Here is a 24889-nt window from a genome sequence, read left to right as displayed (position 1 = left end):
CTCCCTAACACCATACACAAAAATAAATTCAAAATGGATTAAAGACCTAAATGTAAGGCCAGACACTGTAAAACACTTAGAGGAAAACATAGGCAGAACCCTCTGTGACATAAATCACAGCAAGATCCTTTTTGACCCACCTCCTAGAGAAATGGAAATAAAAACAAAAATAAACAAATGGGACCTAATGAAACTTAAAAGCTTTTGCACAGGGCTTCCCTGGTGGCGCAGTGGTTGAGAATCTGCCTGCCAATGCAGGGACACGGGTTTGGGCCCTGGTCTGGGAAGATCCCACATGCCGCGGAGCAACTAAGCCCGTGAGCCACAACTACTGAGCCTGCGCGTCTGGAGCTTGTGCTCCGCAACAAGAGAGGCCACGACAGTGAGAGGCCCGCACACTGCAATGAAGAGTGGCCCCCGCTCGCTGCAACTAGAGGAAAGCCCTCGCACAGAAACGAAGACCCAACACAGCCAAAAATAAAATAAATAAATAAATAAAAATTAAAAAAAAAAAAAAAGCTTTTGCACAGCAAAGGAAACCATAAACAAGACGAAAAGACAACTGTCAGAATGGGAGAAAATATTTGCAAATGAAGCAACTGACAAAGGATTAATCTCCAATATTTACAAGCAGCTCAGGCAGCTCAATATCAAAAAAAAAAAAACAACCCAATCCAAAAATGGGCAGAAGACCTAAACAGACATTTCTCCAAAGAAGATATACAGATTGCCAACAAACACATGAAAGGATGCTCAACATCACTAATCATTAGAGAAGTGCAAATCAAAACTACAATGAGGTATCACCTCACACCAGTCAGAATGGCCATCATCAAAAAATCTACAAACAATAAATGCTGGAGAGGGTGTGGAGAAAAGGGAACCCTCTTGCACTGTTGGTGGGAATGTAAATTGATACAGCCACTATGGAGAAGAGTATGGAGGTTCCTCATAAAACTAAAAATAGAACTACCACATGACCCAGCAATCCCACTACTGGGCATATACCCTGAGAAAACCATAATTCAAAAAGAGTCATGTACCACAATGTTCATTGCAGCTCTATTTACAATAGCCAGGACATGGAAGCAACCCAAGTGCCCATCGACAAATGAATGGATAAAGAAGATGTGGCACATATATACAATGGAATATTACTCAGCCATAAAAAGGAATGAAATTGAATTATTTGCAGTGAGGTGGATGGACCTAAGATCTGTCATACAGAGTGAAGTAAGTCAGAAAGAGAAAAACAAATACCGTATGCTAACACATATATATGGAATCTAAAAAAAAAAAAAAGGTAATGAAGAACCTAGGGGCAGGACGAGAATAAAGTCGCAGACCTACTGGAGAATGGAGTTGAGGACACAGGGAGGGGGAAGGGTAAGCTGGGGCAAAGTGAGAGAGTGGCATGGACATATATACACTACCAAATGTAAAATAGATAGCTAGTGGGAAGCAGCCGCATAGCACAAGGAGATCAGCTCAGTGCTCTGTGACCACCTAGAGGGGTGGAATAGAGAGGGTGGGAGGGAGACGCAAGAGGGAAAAGATATGGGGATATATGTATATGTATAGCTGATTCACTTTGTTATACAGCAGAAACCAACACAACACTGTAAAGCAGTTATACTCCAATAAAGATGTTAAAAAAAAAAACTCCAGGCAAAGTTAGAGTTAGGCAGGTTCTATGCAAGACTAAAAGGCAGCCAGATTGACCCCCAAAATGGGAAGAAGTGGTCCCAGGGCATTTTCCAAGCTGAGGTCCATCCTCCAACATTAAGGGCCATACATCCTGAGTATCATGCTGGTCACTCCCAGGTGGGTGGATCTTTGAGAGTCATGATGTCAAAATGACTATTCAGAACATTCCAGTCACCCTTGAGCATGGGGCGGAGGGGGACTCTGCCACACAGCTGGGTGCCTCACTGAACAGTGCCTTGTACCGTGGGAAAGCTGTCCCTCTGGTGGCCAAATACCCGGTGCCGATACCTTGGTGTTGCTCTCTTCTTCCAGTCAGGTCCACCGTCATGTGTACAGTGGGCTGCTCTTACAGGCTCGGGCTGAAAACATCAGAGTTGCCTGAGAGTCCTGACCAACCCCACCCCCAAATACAAGTTCTTATAAGTAAGAGAAAAGAGTGGGCTTCTGGGGTGTGGGGCTGTTTTCTGGCCTCCAGAAACAAAGTATATTAGGCCTGGAAGGAAAAGGTATATGCTGAATAAAACTCTCCCCCAGACAGCCATGTGGTAGGTACCACACAGCAGGATACACACAATATATTGAAGAAACTTAAACACATGAAAAATCACATTATTTTTCTTTTGGAAGTAATACTCCATGTTCTCACTGTATTCACTACCTTTCACCTACTGCCTTTGGAATGCAGTTCATTGGAGTCATAATAGTGACCTTCTGGGTTCTTTTGGCTAGTCTAATAATTAAAAATTGACAGAAGACAGATTAACAGGAGAAAAAAAAATGTAATTCGTATGTACAGAGATCTCATACAAATAGGACCTAAGAAGAGACCAAGGCAGGCAGCTTTTACCTTTTTAGACAAAGAAAGAATAAATCTGTGAGGAATTGACAGGACAAAGAAACTTAGGCTTGGATGCTTAATTAGTGAAGAATATAAGCAGAGTTTGGGTTTGGGGTAGTAAACTAGTAAAGAAGTAACAGAGTTTGTTTGTACAGGCTTCTCAGCCCTGAATTCCCTGTCTCTGGTGATAAAGATGTCTCTCTCCTGGTACACAGACAGTAAATTTTGCATGGGAGAATTATTTCCTGCTTTCAAGAAGGACAGAGAAGAGGAGGGTCAAAGTGTTCTCACATCAGCTGTTTCTCAAGTGACTTTAATTCAAAATAATCAATATGCCACTGTGGCATGTTTTGGGGTGGCCTGCTCTGAGCCCCAGCAATAGAAATCACATTATTACTTTAAATGTCTTATCTGATCACTCTGTAAACCAAGTTTAATAATTGGTCTCTCTGTGTTTTCTGAAAGTAATGAAGGTTCCTGCCAAGATACAAAACAACAGATGGTACAAAATAAGCTCAAACTGATAAAACAACAGGTACATGAGTTACCACAACTGAATTCAGCAATAAGATCTGCCTGGTCATCTTCTCAGTGCGACTCTAAAAAAAGAACAATTTGGTATTTAATCCTGAACCAAGATTTGTGGAAATCCCAAAAGAAGTCATTTGGCTCTTCCAAGAACATGAGCCTCCAGAGGCGAGGGACTGTATTACAGTCAACAACACGAGACAAAAATATACCAAAGAAACACTTAACGATGAAAGAGTATACAAACACAGCTTTGGATTTATTCTATAAAGAATTTTCCTTCTTTTTTGCCTTTTACAAAAACACACCAAAATGTGAAAATTGTAAGAGTTCCTGGCCTGACTGACACTCTGATTACGGGCTGTGAGACCCTGAGCAGAGGATCCAGTTGAGCCATGCCCAAACTCCTGACACAAGGAAACTATGATATAATACATTTGTGTTGGTTTAAGCAGCTAAGTTTGTGGTACAGCAATAGAAAACTAACACATAGGTTGCAATGGGCTGAGTCAAAGTCCAGATATATGGATGTAAAAGGCCTAAGTTTCCCTGTCATTACCTAGATCAAACAAGTTTCATCTCCTCTTCCTATGCCAACAAGTGATGACTTTCTGGATTGCAATGTGGTAGATGGAATAGCTGACCAGGGATGTTCATGTCCGAATCCCTGTATCCTGCGAATATGTTATCTTATATGCCATCTGCAAAGAGGGACTTTGCACATATAATTAAGGTTATGGACCTTAACATAGGGAAATTATCCTGGATTAGCTGGATGGGGCTAATCTAACCACATGAGTTCTTCAAAGTCAAGAACTTTCTCTGGCTGGAGGCAAGAGAGATGTAGCAGATAGAGCAGTTGGAGAGTCAAAATGTAAGAGGAACTTGACCAGCTCTTGTTGAAGGAAGGCCACATGAAAAGCATGAGAAGGGGGACTTCCCTGGTGGCGCAGTGGTTAAGACGCTGTGCTCCCAATGCAGGGGGCCCAGGTTCGATCCCTGGTCAGGGAACTAGATCCCACATGCATGCTGCAACTAAAGAGTTCGCATGCCACAACTAAGGAGCCCGCCTGCCACAACTAAGACCCAGTGCAACCAAATAAGTAAATAAATATTAAAAAAAAAAGAAGAAAGAAAAGCATGAGAAGGAATGAGGGCAGTGTCTAGTAGCAAAAACTGACTCCCAGCTGACAGACAACAAGGAAGCGAGGTCTTCAGTCCCACACCACAAGGAACTGAATCTGGCTAACAATCTGAATGACCTTGGGAGTAAATTTATCCCCAAAGCCTCCAGGAAGGAACGCAGCTGACACCTTGATTTCAGCCTTGTGACACTCAACAGAGGATCTAGCTGAGCTACATTTTACCTGGGCTGCCAACCCACACAGAACTGGGAGAGAATAAATTTGTGTTACTTTAAGTGACTACGTTTGTGGTAATTTGCTATGGCAGCAATAGCAAATTAATACACAGTGTTCAGGAAGATTCTGAGGCTATATCTGGGTACCGTGGGAAAGTGCTCAATGACTAATCAAACATATGCGCCAGGGAAACAAGAGAGAGGTGACTTATATGGTCTCCATTTGTGACCCATGATCTCCATGCTCTGCTCAGGGGTAGAAGTCACCTAGCTATTCCTTCTGCCTGCAACGCCTTCCCCCCAGATATCTGCAACAGCTTGCTCTCTTGCCCTCTTCAGGACTTTCCTCAAAAACAATTCACCAGGGGGCCTTTTCTGCCCACCCCAACTAAAATTTCATCCCCTACCCCCTTCCTGGAAACCTTTTACACCATGTCCCTGCTCCATTTCTTCTCTTTAGCTCTCCTCACTTCACAATGTCCTTATTTATTTTGCGTATTCCCTGCCTGTATCCCCACCAGCAGAATGAAAGCTCCATGCAGACAGAGGTTTTTGTGTCTTTTGTACACTGTTGTATCCCCAGAACCTAGAAGAGTGCCTGGCATATTAATCTCTGTTGAAATAAAATTACCATTAAAATGAAGAGGCTTTTATCCTGGTTTGTCAAGTTCACACATCCCAACATCTTATAGGGAAAGAATCTCCATATAATTGCAGCTGGCACACATTCCCATGGTGGAGCCTGGTCTCCTATCACAGCTGGCAGCACAGCGGGAGCAAGTCACCACATCCCTCATCAGGTCCAAGGAGGACGGGAGGAGAAAATGGTCATAAGTTGCAGATGATTCTTCCTACACTAGTTCTTTAAACTGGGAGGAAGCTAAACAGATAACAGGGTTGGATGTCAAGTCATTTCAAACGCACAGGAACAACAACGCCCCGGCACAACTTTCACCTGTATTTCAAAAATTTTTATATGTTGTCATATTTGCTTTCTCTGTCTCCTGAACCTTGCAAAAATAGTTACAGTTGTCATGACATTTATAACTCTAAAAACTTCCACTATACATCTCTTTAAAAAAGGAAATGTTCTTGGGACTTCCCCGGTGGTGCAGTGGTTAAGAATCCGCCTGCCAATGCAGGGGACAGGGGTTTGAGCCCTGGTCTGGGAAGATCCCACATGCCACGGAGCAACTAAGCCCGTGCGCCACAACTAGTGAAGCCCGCGCACCTAGAGCCCATGCTCCGCAACAAGAGAAGCCACTGCAACGAGAAGCCCACGCAGCACAACGAAGAGTAGCCCCAGCTCACCGCAACTAGAGAAAGCCCACGCACAGCAACGAAGACCCAACACAGCCATAAATAAATAAATAAATTAATTAATTAATTTTTAAAAAAAGGAAATGTTCCTACATAACCACAATGCTATTACATCTTAATAAAATTAACAATAATGTAATAATATTAGCATATATCTAGTCCATATTCCAATTTCCACAATTGTCCCAAATGTCTTCTATAGCTATTTTTAGAATAGGTATCTGTTTCATGCATTGCATTTGTTTTGCATTTAGATGCAAAGATGTTGAATGATTTTACAACTTCCTGTATTCATCAGTTTTCTTAGTCACCTCTAGTTAACTCTAGTAAAGTAGTTGTCTAGGTATTACTAGTTATCTCTAGTACTAATATTTCATTCCAACAAGAAATATAAATTTAGGCTTGAGAGGATGGTGTCTTTCAGCTTGGGGACTTTACGTTATACAAATGAGCCAAAAATGGCCTCTGTCTATTGGCCGCTAGGTGTTTACTTCTTCACTGGAGGCTGAGACCCATTACCTCAAAAGCCTGCTGGAGCCAAACAAATTTTTACACATCCAATTGTTTAAAACATATCCAAATTAACCATATTTTTATCCATTTAGAGCCTGGCTGTTTTACCTTCCCCATGAAATTGTGCCTAACATCTGCTAGCCATCAGTAAGATGAGTCCTGGGCCAATAAGACCACAAGCCACTGCTGCCCTTTGGTGCTCTCTGACCCAGATACTCTCTACGGTGCTGCAAAACAACATCTACAAGTCATCTTTCTGGTTTAGTCTAGGTAGCTTTAGTTAACAAATTACCTAGATTCCACTGGATATCTGTACAATCAACTCGTTACTAGAACAAGGAATAAGAATTTAGACAGAAGATTGTGGTCTTCACCTTACTGGTTTGGACTGGTTATTCTAGTTATCACTAGTTATCTATAGCTAACAAATCATCTAGGTCCCCTTACATATCTATGGTACTGTGGATGAAAACTGTCGCCTGCCATATCAGTAAACAAGGGATGTTGCAGCCATCAAGCCAGCAGTCACTACAGCCACCCACAACGGTGCACCCTGAGGGGATTCAGGATGGAGAAAAGCAGGAAACTGGCCCTAGATAGCTAAGGTGCCTATCAAAGGAATGACTTCAATGAGCCCAGAATTTTGCATCTTCCCATACAGAGAGAAGCGCGTCTCAGTAACTTGCGATGTATGGTTTCTTTAATTAACAGTAATCTTTTGATGTTCTGACTGCCTGGTTTTTGTTGCAAAAACCCCTGTATATCGTGGCTCCTCCTTTACCTCTTTGGAGCGGTCCCTCAGAGCGGTCTGAGAAGCTGTCTTCGGGGCTGAAGTCCTCAGTTTTGTCTACCAAATAAAACATAATTCTCAACATTTAGGTTGTGCATTTTTTTCAGTCGACAGTACTAACTCATTATTCCAAAAGAAAATAAGAATTTACATTTTAAAAGAATGTATTTTTCAGCTTTCTGACATCAATGAGTATTAGTAGTTATCTCTAGATATCTCCTGTAAACTAGTTATCTATGTACCACTATTCATCTCAGACTTACGAGTTCTTTCAACACGAAATATAAAGTTAGATTGAGAAGAATATGTTTTCCAATTCAGGGCTTCAACTCCATATACCAATATTGTTTAGGTAATTAGTAACCTAAGTTCTATTATTTAGCTATATTATTAACTCATTAATCTACCAGGAGAAAAAGAATTTAGGGTCCAGAAGAACCTACATTTAAGCTCCTAACTTCAACTACTTATCCTAGATATCTCTAAGTAACTAGACACCTAGTGCCAATGTCTATAGTACGAAATCATTATTCCAACAAAAATTAAGACTAATATTATTCTATTGCAATAAAATACACATAAATAAAACTTAGCATCTTAACCATTTTTAAGGGTATAGTTCAGGGGCATTAAGTACATTCACATTGTTGTGCAGCCATCACCACCATCCATCTCCAGAATTTTTTCACCTTCCCAAACTCCATACAAAAACTCCCAAATACCACTTCTCCCAGCCTTTGGGGACTATCGTTCTACTTTCTGTCCCTATAAATTTGACTACTCTGGGTATCTCATATAAATGGAATCATACAATATTTGTCCTTTTGTGTCCGGCTTATTTCGTTTAGCTTAACGTCTTCAAGCTTCATTCATGTTGTAGCATGTGTCAGAATTTCACTCCTTTTTAAGGCTGAATAATATTCTATTGTATGTATACATCACATTTTGTTTGCCCATTCATCTGTCGATGGACATTTGGGTTGTTTCCATCTTTTGGCTATTGTGATTAATGCTGCTATGAATGTGTATTCAAGTCCTTGCTTTCAGTTCTTAGGGAACCGCTGTGGAATTGCTGGATCATGTGATAATTCTATGTTTAATTTTTTGAGGAACCACTATACCTTTTCTCATAGTGGCTGCACCATTTATATTCCAACCAGTAATACACAGGGTTTCAACTTCTCCACATCTTCACCAACACTTATTTTCTGTTTTGTTGGTAACAACTATCCTACTGGGTGTGAAGTGGTATCTCATTGTGGTTTTGATAAGCACTAACAGTTAAGAAGAATGTTTTTAGCCTTCTGGCTTCAAATTTTTATTCTGTTTTTATATGATTATCTCTATTTAAATCTTACCTAATCAATTGTCATTTTCTACATTACTAACTGAATATTCAAAACATAAGAACTGAGCAGAGTGGTTACTAATAGTTATCTTATTACTGATGCAGCATTTCAGTGAGAAATGAGACGTTTGGGTTGAGAAGATTGTGTTTTCCACATTCTGGCTACAAGTACTTATCTGTAGTTGTCTGTAGTTAGGTAGTTACCTCATTACCAGTAGTTATCCATAGTACTAAATCTTTATTCCCACAAGAGATAAGACTGTGCTGTGAGGAGTGGTTTTCAATGTCCAGATTTATACAGATTCCTGGTTTTCTCTAGCTATCCATAGTAGACAAATTACCTAGGTACCAACAGTTATCTATAGTCTAACTCATTACTGCAACAAGAACTAATATTTAGTTTTGAGAGAAATGGATTTCAGCTTCGTGGCTTCAAATTATTCTTCTAAGGAATATCTAGTTTCCCCTAATTAAGTAAATAGATAGGTAGCACTACTCACTGATAATACTCATTATTATCACAAGAAATAAAAGACATATTTCAGAATAATGTTTTTCTTTTTCTTTTTTTCTTTTTTTGGCCGTGCAGCATGTGGGATCTTAGTTCCCCCACCAGGGATCGAACCCGTGCTTCCCACAGTGGAAGTGCGAGCCCTAACCACTGGACCACCAGCGGAAGTCCCAGAATAATGTTTTTCTTAACAGCCTCATCTAAAGTATTTATTCCACTTGTTTCTAGTTGCCTTCATTTAACTAATTACCTAGGTACCACTAGAAAACCATACTCTTTGCTCATTTTTCCACAAGTAATTTGTATTTAAATTTGAAAAAAAGACGTGTTTTCCAGGTTCTGGACATCTGTAAGTTTTTCTACTTATCTCTACCCATTTCTAGTTATCTAGCACCCTAGGGACACTCAGTTATCTGTAGTGTTATCTGACTTTCCCAACAAGAAATAAGCAGGTAGAGCTGAGAAGAATATGTTTTTCAACTTCCTGGATTCAACTAACTATTCTACCTATCACAGTCACCTTTAGTTTACTTGTTGGAATCCTGGAAGTGAAATAGTGGAGCTAAAATAGAGTTCTTCACTGGATTTCCTGACTGGTAAGCCCAAGTTGGTCTCATTTGACTTCCCGTAGCCCATGACATGGACTGGGGTTCCCAAAACCTTGAGTGGACACCTCAGGAGTCAGTTGCTATGATAACATAACCCTCATGACATACCCCTCATCCTAAGAATGCTGTAAGACATTATTTTTACTTTGGGATTCATTTGAGACTTTCCACTCCCTCCCATTAAGCCAAAGCAGTAGGGTGTCCCAGTGAGAGTGAATCCTTAAATTCGCCAGATCATCTTTCTTAGCAGGCATATTCTCATTTTCCTTTGTGGAACCCTTACACAAGATACCTTCATTCGGCAAAAGAGACAAAGTTCACAGACCCTGCAGTAAAAGGCTGGCAACCACAGAGAACCAGTCCCATTGGGTCATGTGTCTCTTCCAGGCAAAGTGCCTTTGTTTTCTGTACCTAGCTTAAAGGAAGAGACCACGGTGGTCTCCACACTGCAAGGGACTTTTGGGGTCATCCAGTTCACATCCTTCATTTTACAGATTTGGAACATAGGCTCAGAGCAGTGGAGTGGCCAGCCCAAGAAAGCACACAGAGTTCATCCCAGAGAAGACCAGCCTTTTGGTGGCCATGCCCTCCACTGGGCCTTGTATCATCCAGCTACGGGCAGTGCACATCAGCCCAGGTTCAGCTCCTCAGCACTTAAACCTCCATCCTGCCCAAGAACTCTTTCCTTCAAAGGGCTGAAGACTCAAAGCTCCCACCAAGGCCTGATCATGGAGCCATTTTACCTCTAAGAAAAGGAATCAACCTCCCCTGCAGAGGCATTCGGCCTCCTGATGTCCACAGTTTCAGGCCCTGAGAGTGATGCAATTTGTACCCTCCTCACAAAAGGCTGAGTGTGCTTCCATTACAACAGCCCTCACTTCTCCCAATCTCCTTGCAAAGCCAAGTCTGCCAACTAGCGGCATGACCCATGATCAAGACCCAGCCCTAAGCTTGTGCTGAATTTGCTTTTTTAGGAAAGGAGGATAATGGAAACTGTCATTAGGCAATTAATACACACTTTGAAGTTGATAATTTATGGTTTGCCTTGATCAATGTCACACTTGCTTCTTCTCAGATATCAGCATGAAGCTATTGGGCGGGGACCCTGGGTGCGATGGTGTAAATATAATTTTCAACTGCAGTGAGCTGTCTCCACCTACCCACGCCCCCCCCACCACGCCAAGGGTAGGTCTTAAGGTAAATGTCTGAATTCCTAACATTTACATGCCAATATTTTAGACTCCAGACGTACAAAACACATCTCCTACCCACACACTTGCTTTCAAAATCAAGGGACACAAGACACTGAAGTGGTGGCATTCAGGCACGGGTATGTAATTGATATGCCTAGACCCACTTGAAGCACGGCCCCCAGACAAAATTAGAGCTGCTATTGAGAATTGCAGGTTTGGAGCACCACCTCCTCCTATTCCAGGCCCAAGAATCTTGGTTTAGGAAAAAAAAATGGAGACAAGGTAGAGACCAAAGAAAAGTCTCTGTCCACCTCTCCCTTGAACAAGAGAGACAAAGGGTGAAACAAAGGATATTTTTTCATAGTAAGTGGAAAGGAGGCTCTAGGGGAAAAAGAAATCGATGTCAACAGCTGGGCCCAGAGCTATCGATCCGGTTTAGGGAGCTGGGTATTGAGGGGGGCTGGCAGCTCAGCACGTCCTCTGGATAGTAGTCAGGGGGGTACAAGGAGATGGCTCTGGCTGGCTGGGCTTTCTAAGAGAAAGGAAAAACAGGACTCAGGTTCATGTGCAGATGAGTTCCTTACATCCCCTTCCACAGTCCCCATCACAAGGTCAAGCAACAGAGCTCTTTTTTCTTTTTTTCTCTCTTGCCTACCCTCCTTTTAACGCAACTGGTCACCTTAAGGGATTTCACCAGGACTGAAATATTCATAAGGAAGGAGGGAAAGTCAAAACGGAGCGGTGGGGCAGGGCAGGGCGGGGGGGGGGGCGCTCACTGTGACTGGCCCTAGCCCAGGTTCCCAACCCCAGCACCTCAAAAAACATCCAGAATGGTCTTATTTCTTCATTTTAACAAGAAGAAATTCCTAAGAATATCCAATTAGGGAATTCCCTGGTGGTCCAGTGGTTAGGACTCTGCACTTTGACTGCCGGGACCTGGGTTCAATCCCTGGTCGGGGAACTAAGATCTTGTAAGCCATGTGGCGTGGCCAAAAATAAAAAATAAAATAAAAAATAAAGAATATCCAATTAATTCTGTGGGCCCACCCACCACATCAAAACCTTAACTCCAACAGGGAGTCAGACAGAAATATTGCCAGGTACTAAATTGGTTCTGTTATTTATTTAACATAGAGACTTAGACTTCAGGGGTCTCTGTGACCAAACCTGCCCTTCCATTAGATGAATGCATTCTATAGTTTCAAAACTCTGCTTAACACTCAGTTTAAAAGAGTGTTCATCTCGTACACTGTTTTTTGGGTTTTTCAAAAATATTTATTTATTTATTTGGCTGCACCAGGTCTTAGTTGCGGTATGCAGGATCTTCGCTGCTGCATGTGGGATCTTTAGTTGTGGCATGTGAACTCTCAGTTGCGGCATGTGAGATCTAGTTCCCTGACCAGGGATTGAACCTGGGCCCCTGCATTGGGAGCGCAGAGTCTTAGCCACTGGACCACCAGGGAGGTTCCTCATACACTGTTGATGGGGTGTAAATCGGTGCAGCCACTATGGAAAACAGTATGGAGGTTCCTTAAGAAACTAAAAATAGAACTACCATATGACCCAGCAATTCCACTCCTGGTTATATATCGAAAAAAACAAAAACTCTAATTTGAAAAGGTACATGCACCCCAGTGTTCATAGCAGCACTATTTATTTACAATAGCGAAGACATGGAAGCAACTGAAATGTCCATCCACTGACAAATGGATTAAGAAGATGTGGTATATATATACAATGGAATATTACTCAGCCATAAAAAAGAATGAAATTCTGCCATTTGCAACAACATGCATGAACCTAGAGAATATTATGCTTAGCAAAATAAGTCAGACAGAGAAAGACAAATACTATATGATATCACTAACATGTGGAATCTAAAAAATAATACAAATGAACCTATATACAAAACATAAATAGACTCACAGACATAGAAAACAAACTTATGGTTACCAAAGGGGAGAGGGAAGGGGGAGGGATAAATCAGGAGTATGGGATTAACAGATACAAACTACTATACATAAAATAGATAACCAACAAGGACTTACTATATAGCACAGGGAACTATACTCAATATCTTATAATAACCTATAATGGAATATAATCTGCAAAAAAGAAAAACGTATCACTATGCTGTACACCTGAAACTAACACAATATTGTAAATCAACTATACTTCAATTTAAAAAAAAAGAAAAAGAAAAAAAGAAGGCTGACCACACCACAATGGGAGTGTGAAGAGATAAGGAAAGAGAGCTCATAGTCATGAGGCAGCCGTCCAAGAATAGTAACCAAATCCAAGGCCAGAAATTGAAGTCCATGAGCCTCACCCTGCTCCTTCTCACCATTCCTTCCCCTGAGAACCATGAGAAGACTTTAATCCACAGGAAACAGACCAATGGTAATTTCAATAGCTCTTAACACTCCCTTGCCATTCCAGGGCCTTTTGCACAAGCACGGCTTGCTCTCCCTTACCACTGGTAGTCCTGTAATATTGTACAGCAATGTCTCAATTATGTAGAATCATACTAGGAGGTAATTTTGGTTCATAGGATTGCATATTTATTGCAGGAAAAGGCAAATTGCCAGGAAAGAGTCTTTTTCTTCTTTTGTTGAGTTTTTATCTTTTTTATTTTTCCTACTGTTTCCATTGTAACCATTCAGAGAAAAGTCCCAGGGTTCAGCACACATTCTGTCAAATTTTCTAGCTGTAGTCTTCTGACAATGAAATCTGATCTCCAGAACGATGACTCTGAGACACTGCAACCTCACAGCGGATTCCCAGAACATGTCACGCTCATTGCTGACCCTACAGTTTGCTTGTTCTGTTCCTCTTCCCCCTTTTTCATCTAGCCAATTCATTCAGGTCTTGCCTTATTCTCCTTTCGTTCTTCCTCCTTCCTTTTTCATCCTAGCCTGCCCATCTGGTGTCTCCCCTCCCTGAACTTCTACAACCCTGAAGGGTGGATCACTCATTTGGCAAGAAAGGTCATAAACAATGGCCTCCCAATGAAACTTAACTGTTTTGTGATGTAAATCCTGTGTCCCTTACCTGCACAGTTAAGTACCTGAAGTACCCACTGAGTCTTTAGCTTTTTTGTTTCCCTCAATACAGCTAGCTAGGTGGTGCTTTACAATCATGAATAATGACAATCAAAACAGCTACAATTGGGGCTTCCCTGGTGGCGCAGTGGTTGAGAATCTGCCTGCCAATGCAGAGGAGACGGGTTCGAGCCCTGGTCTGGGAAGATCCCACATGCCGCGGAGCAACTGGGCCCGTGAGCCACAGTTACTGAGCCTGCGCGTCTGGAGCCTGTGCTTCGCAACAAGAGAGGCCGCGATAGTGAGAGGCCCGCGCACCGCGATGAAGAGTGACCCCCGCTTGCTGCAACTAGAGAAAGCCCTCGCACAGAAACGAAGACCCAGCAGAGCCATAAATAAGTAAATAAATAAATAAATTTTTTAAAAAAACAGCTACAATTTTCTGAGGGCTTAATGTGTACAAAGTACTGTGTTAAGCAATATGCATGAATTACCATTGTTCTTTTTTGCAGAGGAGAAAACTAACGCAGAGAGAGGTTAAATCAGCAGTCCCCAACCTTTTTCACACCAGGGACTGGTCCTGTGGAAGACAATTTTTCCATGGACTGGGGGATGGGGGGGTGTGGGCGATGATTCAGGTGGTAATGCGAGCCATGGGGGGAATGGGGAGCAGCAGATGAAACTTCCCTCGCTCACTTGCTGCTCACTTCTTGCTGTGGGCCTGGTTCCTAACAGGCCTCGGCCCAGTACCGTCCTTGGCTCAGGGGTAGGGGACCCCTGGGTTAAATAATATGCCTAAAGTCACACAGCTGACAAGTGGCTACAACAGAATTCATTGAATCAAATATTCAATTCATTTCAAGAAATTCTTTGAATTTGAGAGAAAATGCACTAGGGCAGCGGTCCCCAACCTTTTTGGCACCAGGGACCAGTTTCATGGAAGACAATTTTTCCACGGATGGGGGAAGGGGGGATGGTTCAGGCGGTAATGCGAGCGATGGGGAGCAATGGGAGCGATGCGGGGGATAGGGAGCTGCAAATGAAGCTTCACTCGCTTGCCCATCGCTCACCTCCTGCTGTGTGGCCCGGATCCTAACAGGCCTCGGACCTACCAGTACCAGTCCATGGCCCCGGGGGTTGGGGACCCCTGCACTAGTGAATGTTTTCACATTTCTTTTTTTTTTTAATTCGTTAATTTACTTATTTATTTTTGGCTGAGTTGGGTTTGTTGCTGCGCGCAGGCTTTCTCTAGTTGCGGCGAGTGGGGGCTACTCTTTGTTGCGGTGCGCGGGCTTCTCATTGCAATGGCTTCTCTTGTTGCGGAGCATGGGCTCTAGGCACACAGGCTTCAGTAGTTGTGGCTCGCGGGCTCTAGAGCGCAGGCTCAGTAGTTGTGGCGCACAGGCTTACCTGCTCCACGGCATGGGATCTTCCTGGACCAAGGCTCGAACCCATGTCCCCGGCACTGGCAGGCGGATTCTTAACCACTGCGCCACCAGGGAAGCCATTCACATTTCTTTTCAATAGGACAGATGGAAATAAACAAAAAACATAGGTTGTGTGTTCATTCTCAGCTCATCATAACATTTCATTGACCAGAATAACCCCATACCTTAGACATTCTGCTGAATTAAGGATTCACTTTAATATATCACCATGCAATCCTTCTGTATAAAAATTAAGCAGATTAAACCATTGGGCATGAACCAGGTATTTCTCATTTATTCTTGTACCTGCATCAATTAAATGAATTCCCTTTACTTTAAACTATCTTTTTTTTTTAATTAATTTATTTATTTATTTATTTATGGCTGTGTTGGGTCTTCGTTTCTGTGCGAGGGCTTTCTCTAGTTGTGGCGAGCGGGGGCCACTCTTCATCGCGGTGCGCAGGCCTCTCACTATCGCGGCCTCTCTTGTTGCGGAGCACAGGCTCCAGACGCGCAGGCTCAGTAACTGTGGCTCACGGGCCCAGTTGCTCCGCGGCATGTGGGATCTTCCCAGACCAGGGCTCGAACCCGTGTCCCCTGCATTGGCAGGCAGATTCTCAACCACGGCGCCACCAGGGAAGCCCTAAACTATCTTTTTTTTGTTATTCATTTATTCATCCATTTATTCTCTGTCTTAGGATTTAAGGCAACATATAACATATAAGACATACATACAATAAGAAAAAAAAAATGAAAAGTGGTGTTTTTTTTAAGTTAGTGGATTAAGCTGTTATTTTTCAAAGAAAACACAATGTCCCTTTCCCTATGTCAACGGTAAGCAGTGTGTGAACACACAATATTATGGAAATATAGAACTCTCACACTTTAAAAAGCAAGATAAGAACTTCCAGTTTCCAGCCCCAAATGTAAAGGGTATGGAAGTCATTCTCATCTTCACAAGAAGAAGAAACTGAACAAACTAAAAACAACTCTTCTTAGATCAGAGAATTGAAGTCACAGGGCAAACTGCTGCCCTGAAAACTAGAGAGACAGACGGATAAAGAGAAACACAGTTTACCAGGAACAGAAGCCCAAGAGCAGAAACCCACAGTTGGAGCCAGTATGAGTAGGGACACATTACACTGTAATTGAGGAATTTCTAGAAGCTCAGTATGGACTACCTTGAGAGCTAACACTGAGGGCAGAGTTCCTTAAGGGGACTCCACACTCTCATGACTTTTACCTCTAGGAACCGCCACCAAGTTGTCATTGTAAAGATTGGAGAAAAATCCCCTCTTGCTTACAGCAAGGAGAGAGGAAAACTAACCTTCTTTTTTTTTCTGCTGCACCCCTTGGCTTGTGGGATTTCAGTTACCCGACCAGGGATTGAACCCGGGCTCTCGGCAGTGAAGGCAAGGAATCCCAACCACTGGACCACCAGGGAATTCCTGAAAAGTAACCATTTTGAAATATGTCCAGAGCTCTGTTTTCTTCAACAAAGACTTGCCCTGAAGGGAAACTATTTTACCAGAGCCTCAGTGACTTGGGTTTCACCAAAGCCCAGCTGACCAGGGGGCAAGGAAATACCCAATTCCAGCTCCTTCTAGCCTTCCTGTCTCAGCTAAAGGGAAGGGTGGGAAAGCTGAGAAGCACTTGTAAAGGTCATAGCCCAGGGAGATAGGCTCACTAAAAGACTGAGATCTAATCATAGGACTATAGACTGCTTCCCCTCCCCCCAAACTTACCACCACATCAGTAGTGCTCCTGTATAACAGTGAATGATAGCTGAAAAGAACTGCAAGCCTCAGACTCTATTTAAGAATAAGCCTTGAGGGCTTCCCTGGTGGCACCGTGGTTAAGAATCCACCTGCCGATGAAGGGGACACGGGTTCGAGCCCTGGTCCAGGAAGATCCCACATGCTGCGGAGCAACTAAGCCCATGTACCACAACTACTGAGCCTGTGCTCTAGAGCCCACGAGCCACAACTACTGAGCCCGTGTGCCACAACTACTGAACCCCGCACCTAGAGCCCATGCTCTGCAACGAGAGAAGCCACCGCAATGAGAAGCCAGTGCGCTGCAAGAAAGAGTAGCCCCTGCTCACCACAACTAGAGGAAGCCTGCGTGCAGCAACAAAGACCCAATGCAGCCAAAATTAAATAAATTAAATGAATAAATTTAAAAAAAAAAAGAATAAGCCTCGGGACTTCCCTGGTGGTGTAGTGGTTAAGACTCAGTGCTCCCAGTGCAGGGAGCCCAGTTCGATCCCTGGTCAGGGAACTAGATCCCACGTGCATGCTGCAACTAAAGAGCCTGCCTACTGCAACTAAGAAGCCCACCTGCCACAACTAAGACCTGGTGCAACCAAATAAATAAATAAATCTTAAAAAAAAAAAGAATAAGCCTCTAAGGAAACTCAAAGATGACAGGGGAAACAAAACAAGGACACTAGTGGAAATTTTAGCCTCTGACACCTACTACTAACAGCAAACACAGCCTAATTCTTAGCCAGATAAACACAAAACCTCACACCAAAAAACCATCTACTTCAGTTCTTTTATCCAGTACATCATGTCTGGCTTTCAACAAAAAATTATAATGCATGCTAAAAATTTTTAAAAAAAACATATTCTGAAGAGCTAAAACAAGCATCAGAACCAAACTGAAATATGGCATAGATATTTGGAATTATTTGATCTAGAATTTTTTTTTAATCTTTTTTTTTTTTTTTTTTGGCCACGTCATGCAGCTTGCGGAATCTTACTTCCCCGACCTGTCATCCAACCTGCACCCTTGGCAGTGAAAGCACAGAGTACTAACCACTGGACCACCAGGGAATTCCCTGATCTAGAATTTAAAATAACTATGATTAATATACTAAGGGCTGTAATGAAAAAAGTGGACAAAATGCAAGAACAGATGAGTAATGTAAGCTAAGAGATAAAAACTCTAAGGAAGAATCAAAAGGAAATGATAGAAATCAAAAACACTGTGACAGAAATGAAGAATGCCTTTGATGGGCTTATCAATAGACTGGACAAGCCAGGTAAGAATCAGTGAGGTAGGGCTTCCCTGGTGGTGCAGTGGTTGAGAATCTGCCTGCCAATGCAGGGGACATGGGTTCAAGCCCTGGTCCGGGAAGATCCCACATGCCATGGAGCAACTAAGCCTGTGTGCCACAACTACTGCGCCTGCACTCTAGAGCCCACAAGCTACAACTACTGAAGCCTGTGCGCCTAGAGCCCGTGCTCCGCAACAAGAAGCCACCTCAATGAGAAGCCCGTGCACCACAATGAAGAGTAGCCCCCACTTGCTGCAACTAGAGAAAAGCCCGCGCACAGCAACTGAGACCCAATGCAGCCAAAAATAAATAAATAAATAATTTTTTAAAAAAAGAATCAGTGGGGTAAAAGATATGACAATAGAAACATCCCAATAGACAATAGAAACATCCCAAAATGAAAAGCAAAGAGAAAAAAGAATTTTTTAAAAAACAGAACAGAATATGCAAGAACTGTAGACAATTTAAAAGGTATAACCTAGTGTAATGGGAATACCAGAAGGAGAAGCAAGTGAGAAAGGAATGAAAGAAATACTTTAACACTGGCAGAGAATTTTTCCAAGTTAATGGCAGACACCAAACAACAGATCCATGAAGTTCAAAGAACATCAAGAAGGATAAATATCCAAAAAACTACACTGAGGAATTTCATATTCAAACTGTAGAAAATCAAAGACGAAGAGAAAACCCAGAAAGAAGCCAGATGAAAAAATATTCCTATGGAGGAGCAAGGAGAAGACCCACATCAGACTTCTCTTCTGAAAATATGCAAGCAAGAAGGGAGTGAAGTGAAATATTTAAAGTGTTGGAAGAAAAATACCACCAACTAGAACTCTGTATCCATCAAAATTATCCTTCAAAAGTGAGGAGAAATAAAGACTTTCTCAGACAAACAGGAATTGAGGCAATTTGTCACCAGTATACTTGCCTTGCAAGAAATGTTAAAAGTGCTTCAGAGAGAAGGAAAATGATAAGGGTCAGAAATTCAGATCTACATAAAGAAAGGAAGAGTGTTAGAGAAATAATAAATGAAAGCAAAATAAAATAATTTATTTTTCATAGTCTTAATTGATCTAACAGATACAGTTTGTTCAAAATAATATTAACAAAACTGTATTCAGTGATCATAGCATATGGATAAGTGAAATGAATGACAGCAACGTTATAAAGTACAGGAGAGAGGAATTGGGAATACTGTGTATAAGGTACTTGCACTACCACTGAAGTGATATAGTGTTATTTGAAAATGGACTTAGGCTCATTGTAAATGTATTTTGCAAAATGTAGGGCAACCACTAAAAAATTTCCTTAAGTATAACTGATATGTAAGAGAGGAGAGAAAATTGAATCATAATAAAAAGCTCAATTAAAACCAAAGAAGGCATGGGAATTCCCTGGCGGTCCAGTGGTTAGGACTCCAGGCTTTCACTGCTGAGGGCCTGGGTTCAATCCCTGGTTGGGGAATTAAGATCCCACCAGCCTCGTGGACAAAAAAACCAAAACAAAATAAAACAAAACAAAACAAAACCAAAGAAGGCAGAAAAAGAGTGGAAGACAAAACGGAAACCAAGAACAATGACAATGAATAGGAAACAGTTACAAAAATGGTAGCTATTAATCCAAATATATCAATAATAATTTTAAAAGGGAGTGATGAAAACATGCTAATTAAAAGACAGAGAATGTCAGACTGGATTAAAGAAAACAACAAGACCCAACTATATGTTGTCTATAAGAAACCCACTTGAAATATAAAGACACAGATAGATTAAAAGAGACAGAGAAAAATATACCATGCTAACACTAAACAAATAAAGTTGGAATAGCCATATTAATTTCAGACAAAGCACACTTCAGGACAAGGATAATTATCAGGGATAAAGAGGGGCATTGCATAACAATAAAGGACCTCAATTTTCCAAGAAGACATAATAATCCTTAATATATACGTGTTTAACAACACAGTCTAAATACATGAAGCAAAACCTGACAGAACCGCAAGGAGAAACAGACAAATTACTATTGTACTTGAAGACTTCAACACCCCTCTATTAGTAATTAACAAATACAGCAGGTAGAAAATCAGTAAAGATATAGTTGAACTAATCACACCATCAGTATACTGAATCTAATTGACATTTATAGACTACTTCATCCAACAATAGCAGAATGCACATTCCTCTCAAGCTCACATGGAACATTCACTAAGATAGACTACATTCAAGGCCATAAAACACACCTCTAAGTAACACATGGGTCAAAGAAGAAATCTCAAGAGAATTTGAAAAAATATTTTGAACTAAATGGAAATGAAGTACAACTTGTCAAAATTTGTGGGATGCAATGAAATCAGTGCATAAAGGGACATTCATCATACTGAATGCATATATTTTTAGAAAAGAAGAAAGATCTAAAATTAATAATCTAAGTTTCCACCTTAGGAAACTTAGAGAAAGAAGAGCAAATTAAATATAAAGTAAGCAGAAGGAAAGATATAAAAACCAGAGCAAAAATTAAAAAAATTGAAAACAGGAAAACAATAGAGATAATCAATGAAACAAAAAGTTGGTTCTTTGAAAATATTAATAAAAGTGACAAATCTCTATTCAGGCTAATGATGATAAAAAGAGAGAAAGTATAAATGGCTAATATCAGAAATGAAAACGGGGGACTTCCCTGGCAGCCAGTGGTTAAGACTCTGTGCTCCCAATGCAGGGGGCACAGGTTTAATCCCTGGTCAGGGCACTAAGATCCTGCATGCCGCATGGTGCGGCCAAAAAAACCAAAATAAATAAAAAATAAATAAATAAAAAGGGGGGGGTGCTATCAAGTACTCTTACCAAAAAAAAAATGAAAAGGGGGCCATCACTAATGATCCTATGGACATTAAAAGGACAATAAAAGAATATTATGAACAACTCTATGGCCACAATTTGCTAACTTAGAAGCAATGGAACAAGTCCTTGAAATATACAATCTACCAATACTCCTACAAGGAGAAATAGACTATCTGATAAACCTAAATCTATTTTTTAAATTGAATCAATAATTAATAACCTTCCAAAACAGAAAGCACTAGGCACGGATGGGTTCACTGGGAAATTCTACCAAACATTTAAGGAAGAAATGCTACCAATTCTCTTCAATCTGTTCTACAAAATAGAAGGAGAGGGAAAGTTTCCTAACTCATTCTATGAGGTAAGCATTACCCTAATACCAAAACCAGACAATACATTACAAGAAAGGAAAACTGAAGACCAATATCTCTCATGAACATAGATGCAAAAATATTCAACAAAATATTAGCAGATCAAATTCAACAGTGTATGAAAAGATTTATATTCAATACATGATGACCAAGTGGGATTTATCCCAGGTATGCAAAGCTGTTTCACACTCAAAAGTCAATTGTTGACTTTTGAGGCTAAAGAAGAAAAATCACATATTCATATCAACAGATGCAGAAAAAGCATTTGACAAAATCCAACACCAATTCATGCTAAATACTCTCAACAGGGAATTCCCTGGCTGTTCAGTGGTTAGGACTTGGTGCTTTCACTGCCGTGGGCCTGGGTTCGATCCCTGGTCGGGGAACCAAGATCTCACAAGCTGCACGGGGCAGCCAAGAAAAAAAATACTCTCAACAAACTAGGAATAGAGGGGAAGTTCCTTAACACAATAAAGGACATCTATAAAAAACTCACAGCTATCATCATACTTAATGGTGAGAAACTAGATGCTTTCACCTTGAGATCAGAAACAAAGCAAGAGGGCCTCCCTGGTGGCGCAGTGGTTAAGAGTCTGCCTGCCAATGCAGGGGACACGGGTTCGTGCCCCGGTCCGGGAAGATCCCACATGCCACGGAGCAGCTAGGCCCGTGAGCCACAACTGCTGAGCCTGCGCGTCTGGAGCCTGTGCTCCACAACGGGAGAGGCCTGTGCACCGCGATGAAGAGTGGCCCCCGCTCGCCGCAACTGGAGAAAGCCCTCGCACAGAAATGAAGACCCACCACAAAAATAATTTATATTTTTAAATATAAAAATTATTTATAAATAAATAAATAAATTAATTAATTAAAAAAAAAAAAAGAAACAAAGCAAGAATGTCCCCTCTAACCACTCCTATTGAAGAACATACTGGAAGTCCTAGGTAATGCGCTAAGACAAAGTGAAATAAAAGGTATAGGGGGCTTCCCTGGTGCCGCAGTGGTTAAGAATCCACCTGCCAATGCAGGGGACAGGGGTTCAAGCCCTGGTCCGGGAAGATCCCACATCCCGTGGAGCAAGTAAGCCTGTGTGCCACAACTACTGAGCCTGCGCCCTAGAGCCCACGTGCCACAACTACTGAGGCCTGCGTGCCTAGAGCCCGTGCTCCGCAACAAGAGAAGCCACCGCAATGAGAAGCCCACGCACCGCAACGAAGAGTAGCCCCCACTCGCTGCAACTAGAGAAAGCCCGCTCACAGCAATGAAGACCCAACGCAGCCATAAATTAATTAATTAATTATTTTAAAAAGTTCACTGTTATTTAAAAAAAACAGGTATAGGGATAGGGAAGGAAGAAATAAAACAGTCTTTGTTCTCAGATGACATGACGGTCTAGGTGGAAATTCCCAAGGAATTGACAAAAAAAAAACCCCAAAAAACCGTCCTGGAACCAATAAATGATTATAGCAAGATTGCAGGACACATTCAATCATTTTCCTATATACCAGCAATTAGCAATTGGAATTTGAAATTAAAGACACACCATTTATATTAGCATGCCAAAACTGAGATACTTATGTATAAACCTAACAAAATATGTGCAATATATTTTGTTAGGTTTATGCATAAGCACAATCCATGAAGAAAACTGTACAAACAGTACAATCCATGAAGAAAAACTGATAACTTGCACTTCATTAGAATAAAAAATGTGTGCCCTGGAAAAAACATTGTTAAGAGAATGAAAAGACAAGCCACAGACAGGAAGAACATGTTTGCAAAACACATATCAGATAAAAGACCTGTATTCACAATATATAAAGAACTCTTAAAACTCAAAAAAACAAACAATGCTATTTAAAAGTGGGCAAAATGTTTGAACAGATAACTCACCAAAGAATATAAAAAGTTGGCAAATAATATGAAAAGATGCTCAATATCATTTGGAAATTGAAATTTTGGAATTTGGAAATTGAAAATTAATTTGGAAATTTGGAAATTCCAAATTTGGAATTTGGAAATTGAAAATTAAAACAAAATTTCACTACACACCTATTAGAATGGCTAAAATCCAAAACACTGACAACACCAAATGCTGGCAAAGATGTGCAGCAACAGGAACTCTAATTCATTGCTGGTGGGAATGCAAAATGGTTCAGCTACATTGGAAGACAATTTGGCAGTTTCTTACAAAACTAAACATACTCTTACCATACAATCCAACAATCCCACCCCTAGATATTTACCCAAGTAAGTTGACAATTAATGTCTACACACAAAAAATTTCTCTTGAATGTGTGTAGTAGCTATTCATAATCACCAAAACCTGGAAGCAACCAAGATGTCCTTCAATAGGTGAGTAGATAAACTATGATACATCCATACAATGGGATATTATTCAGTGATAAAATGAAATGAGCTACCCTCCTACACTGTTGGTGGGAATGTAAATTGGTACAGCCACTATGGAGAACAGTATGGAGGTTCCCTAAAAAACTAAAAATAGAGCTACCATATGATCCAGCAATCTCACTCCTGGGCATATATACAAAGAAAACCATAATTCGAAAAATACACGCACCCCAATGTTCATTGCAGCACTGTTTACAATAGCCAGGACATGGAATCAACCTAAATGTCCTTCGGCGGATGAATGGATAAAGAAGATGTGGTACGTATATACAGTGGACTATTTTAGCCATAAAAAGGAACGAAATAATGCCATATGCAGTGACATGGATGGACCTAGAGATTGTCATACTGAGTGAAATAAGTCAGACAAAGACAAATATCATATGATATTGCCTATATGTGGAATCTAAAAAAAAAATGGTACAGTTGAACTTATTTACAAAACAGAAATAGAGTCACAGATGTAGAAAACAAACTTATGGTTACCAAAGGGGGAAAGTGGGGGAGGGATAAATTGGGAGATTGGGATTGACATATACACACTACTATATATAAAATAGATAACCAGCAAGGACCTACTGTATAGCACAGGGAACTCTACTCAATACTCTGTAATGATCTATACGGGAAAAGAATCTAAAAAAGAGTGGATATAGGTATACGTATCAATATAAGTGATTCACTTTGCTGTACAGCAGAAACTAACACAACATTGTAAATCAACTATACTCCAATAAAAATTAATTTTAAAAAAAGTAAATTAAATTTTAAAAAAAGAAAAAACAAATGAGCTACCAAGCCATGAAAAGACATGGAGGAACTTTATTTTTTTTAATATTTATTTATCTATTTATTTATTTGGCTGTGCCGGGTCTTAGTTGCGGCACGCGGGATCTTTTAGTTGCAGCATGCAGGCTCTTGGTTGCAGCATGCGGGATCTAGTTCCCTGATCAGGGATCGAACCCAGGACCCCTGCATTGGGAGCACGGAGTCTTAACCATTGGACCACCAAGGAAGTCCCGACATG

The 24889-nt window shown here is 41.1% G+C and overlaps 1 long non-coding RNA gene across 1 annotated transcript in view; it reads right to left on the bottom strand.

Moving 5' to 3' along the window:
• The window catches only part of LOC309620774, a 39614-nt gene that overhangs the window by 9964 nt on the left and 4761 nt on the right, over positions 1-24889 (bottom strand). The window contains exons 2-3 of the long non-coding RNA XR_014239615.1: positions 15168-15273; positions 7048-7113 (exon numbers count right to left, since the gene is read on the bottom strand). This is a non-coding gene — a long non-coding RNA (uncharacterized lncRNA). The remainder of the gene's footprint in view (positions 1-7047; positions 7114-15167; positions 15274-24889) is intronic.

This window comes from Balaenoptera borealis (genome assembly GCF_965194805.1).
Source record: "Balaenoptera borealis genome assembly, chromosome: X".
Classification (NCBI taxonomy): Eukaryota; Metazoa; Chordata; class Mammalia; order Artiodactyla; family Balaenopteridae; genus Balaenoptera; species Balaenoptera borealis.
This window is presented reverse-complemented; position numbering and strand designations above follow the sequence as displayed.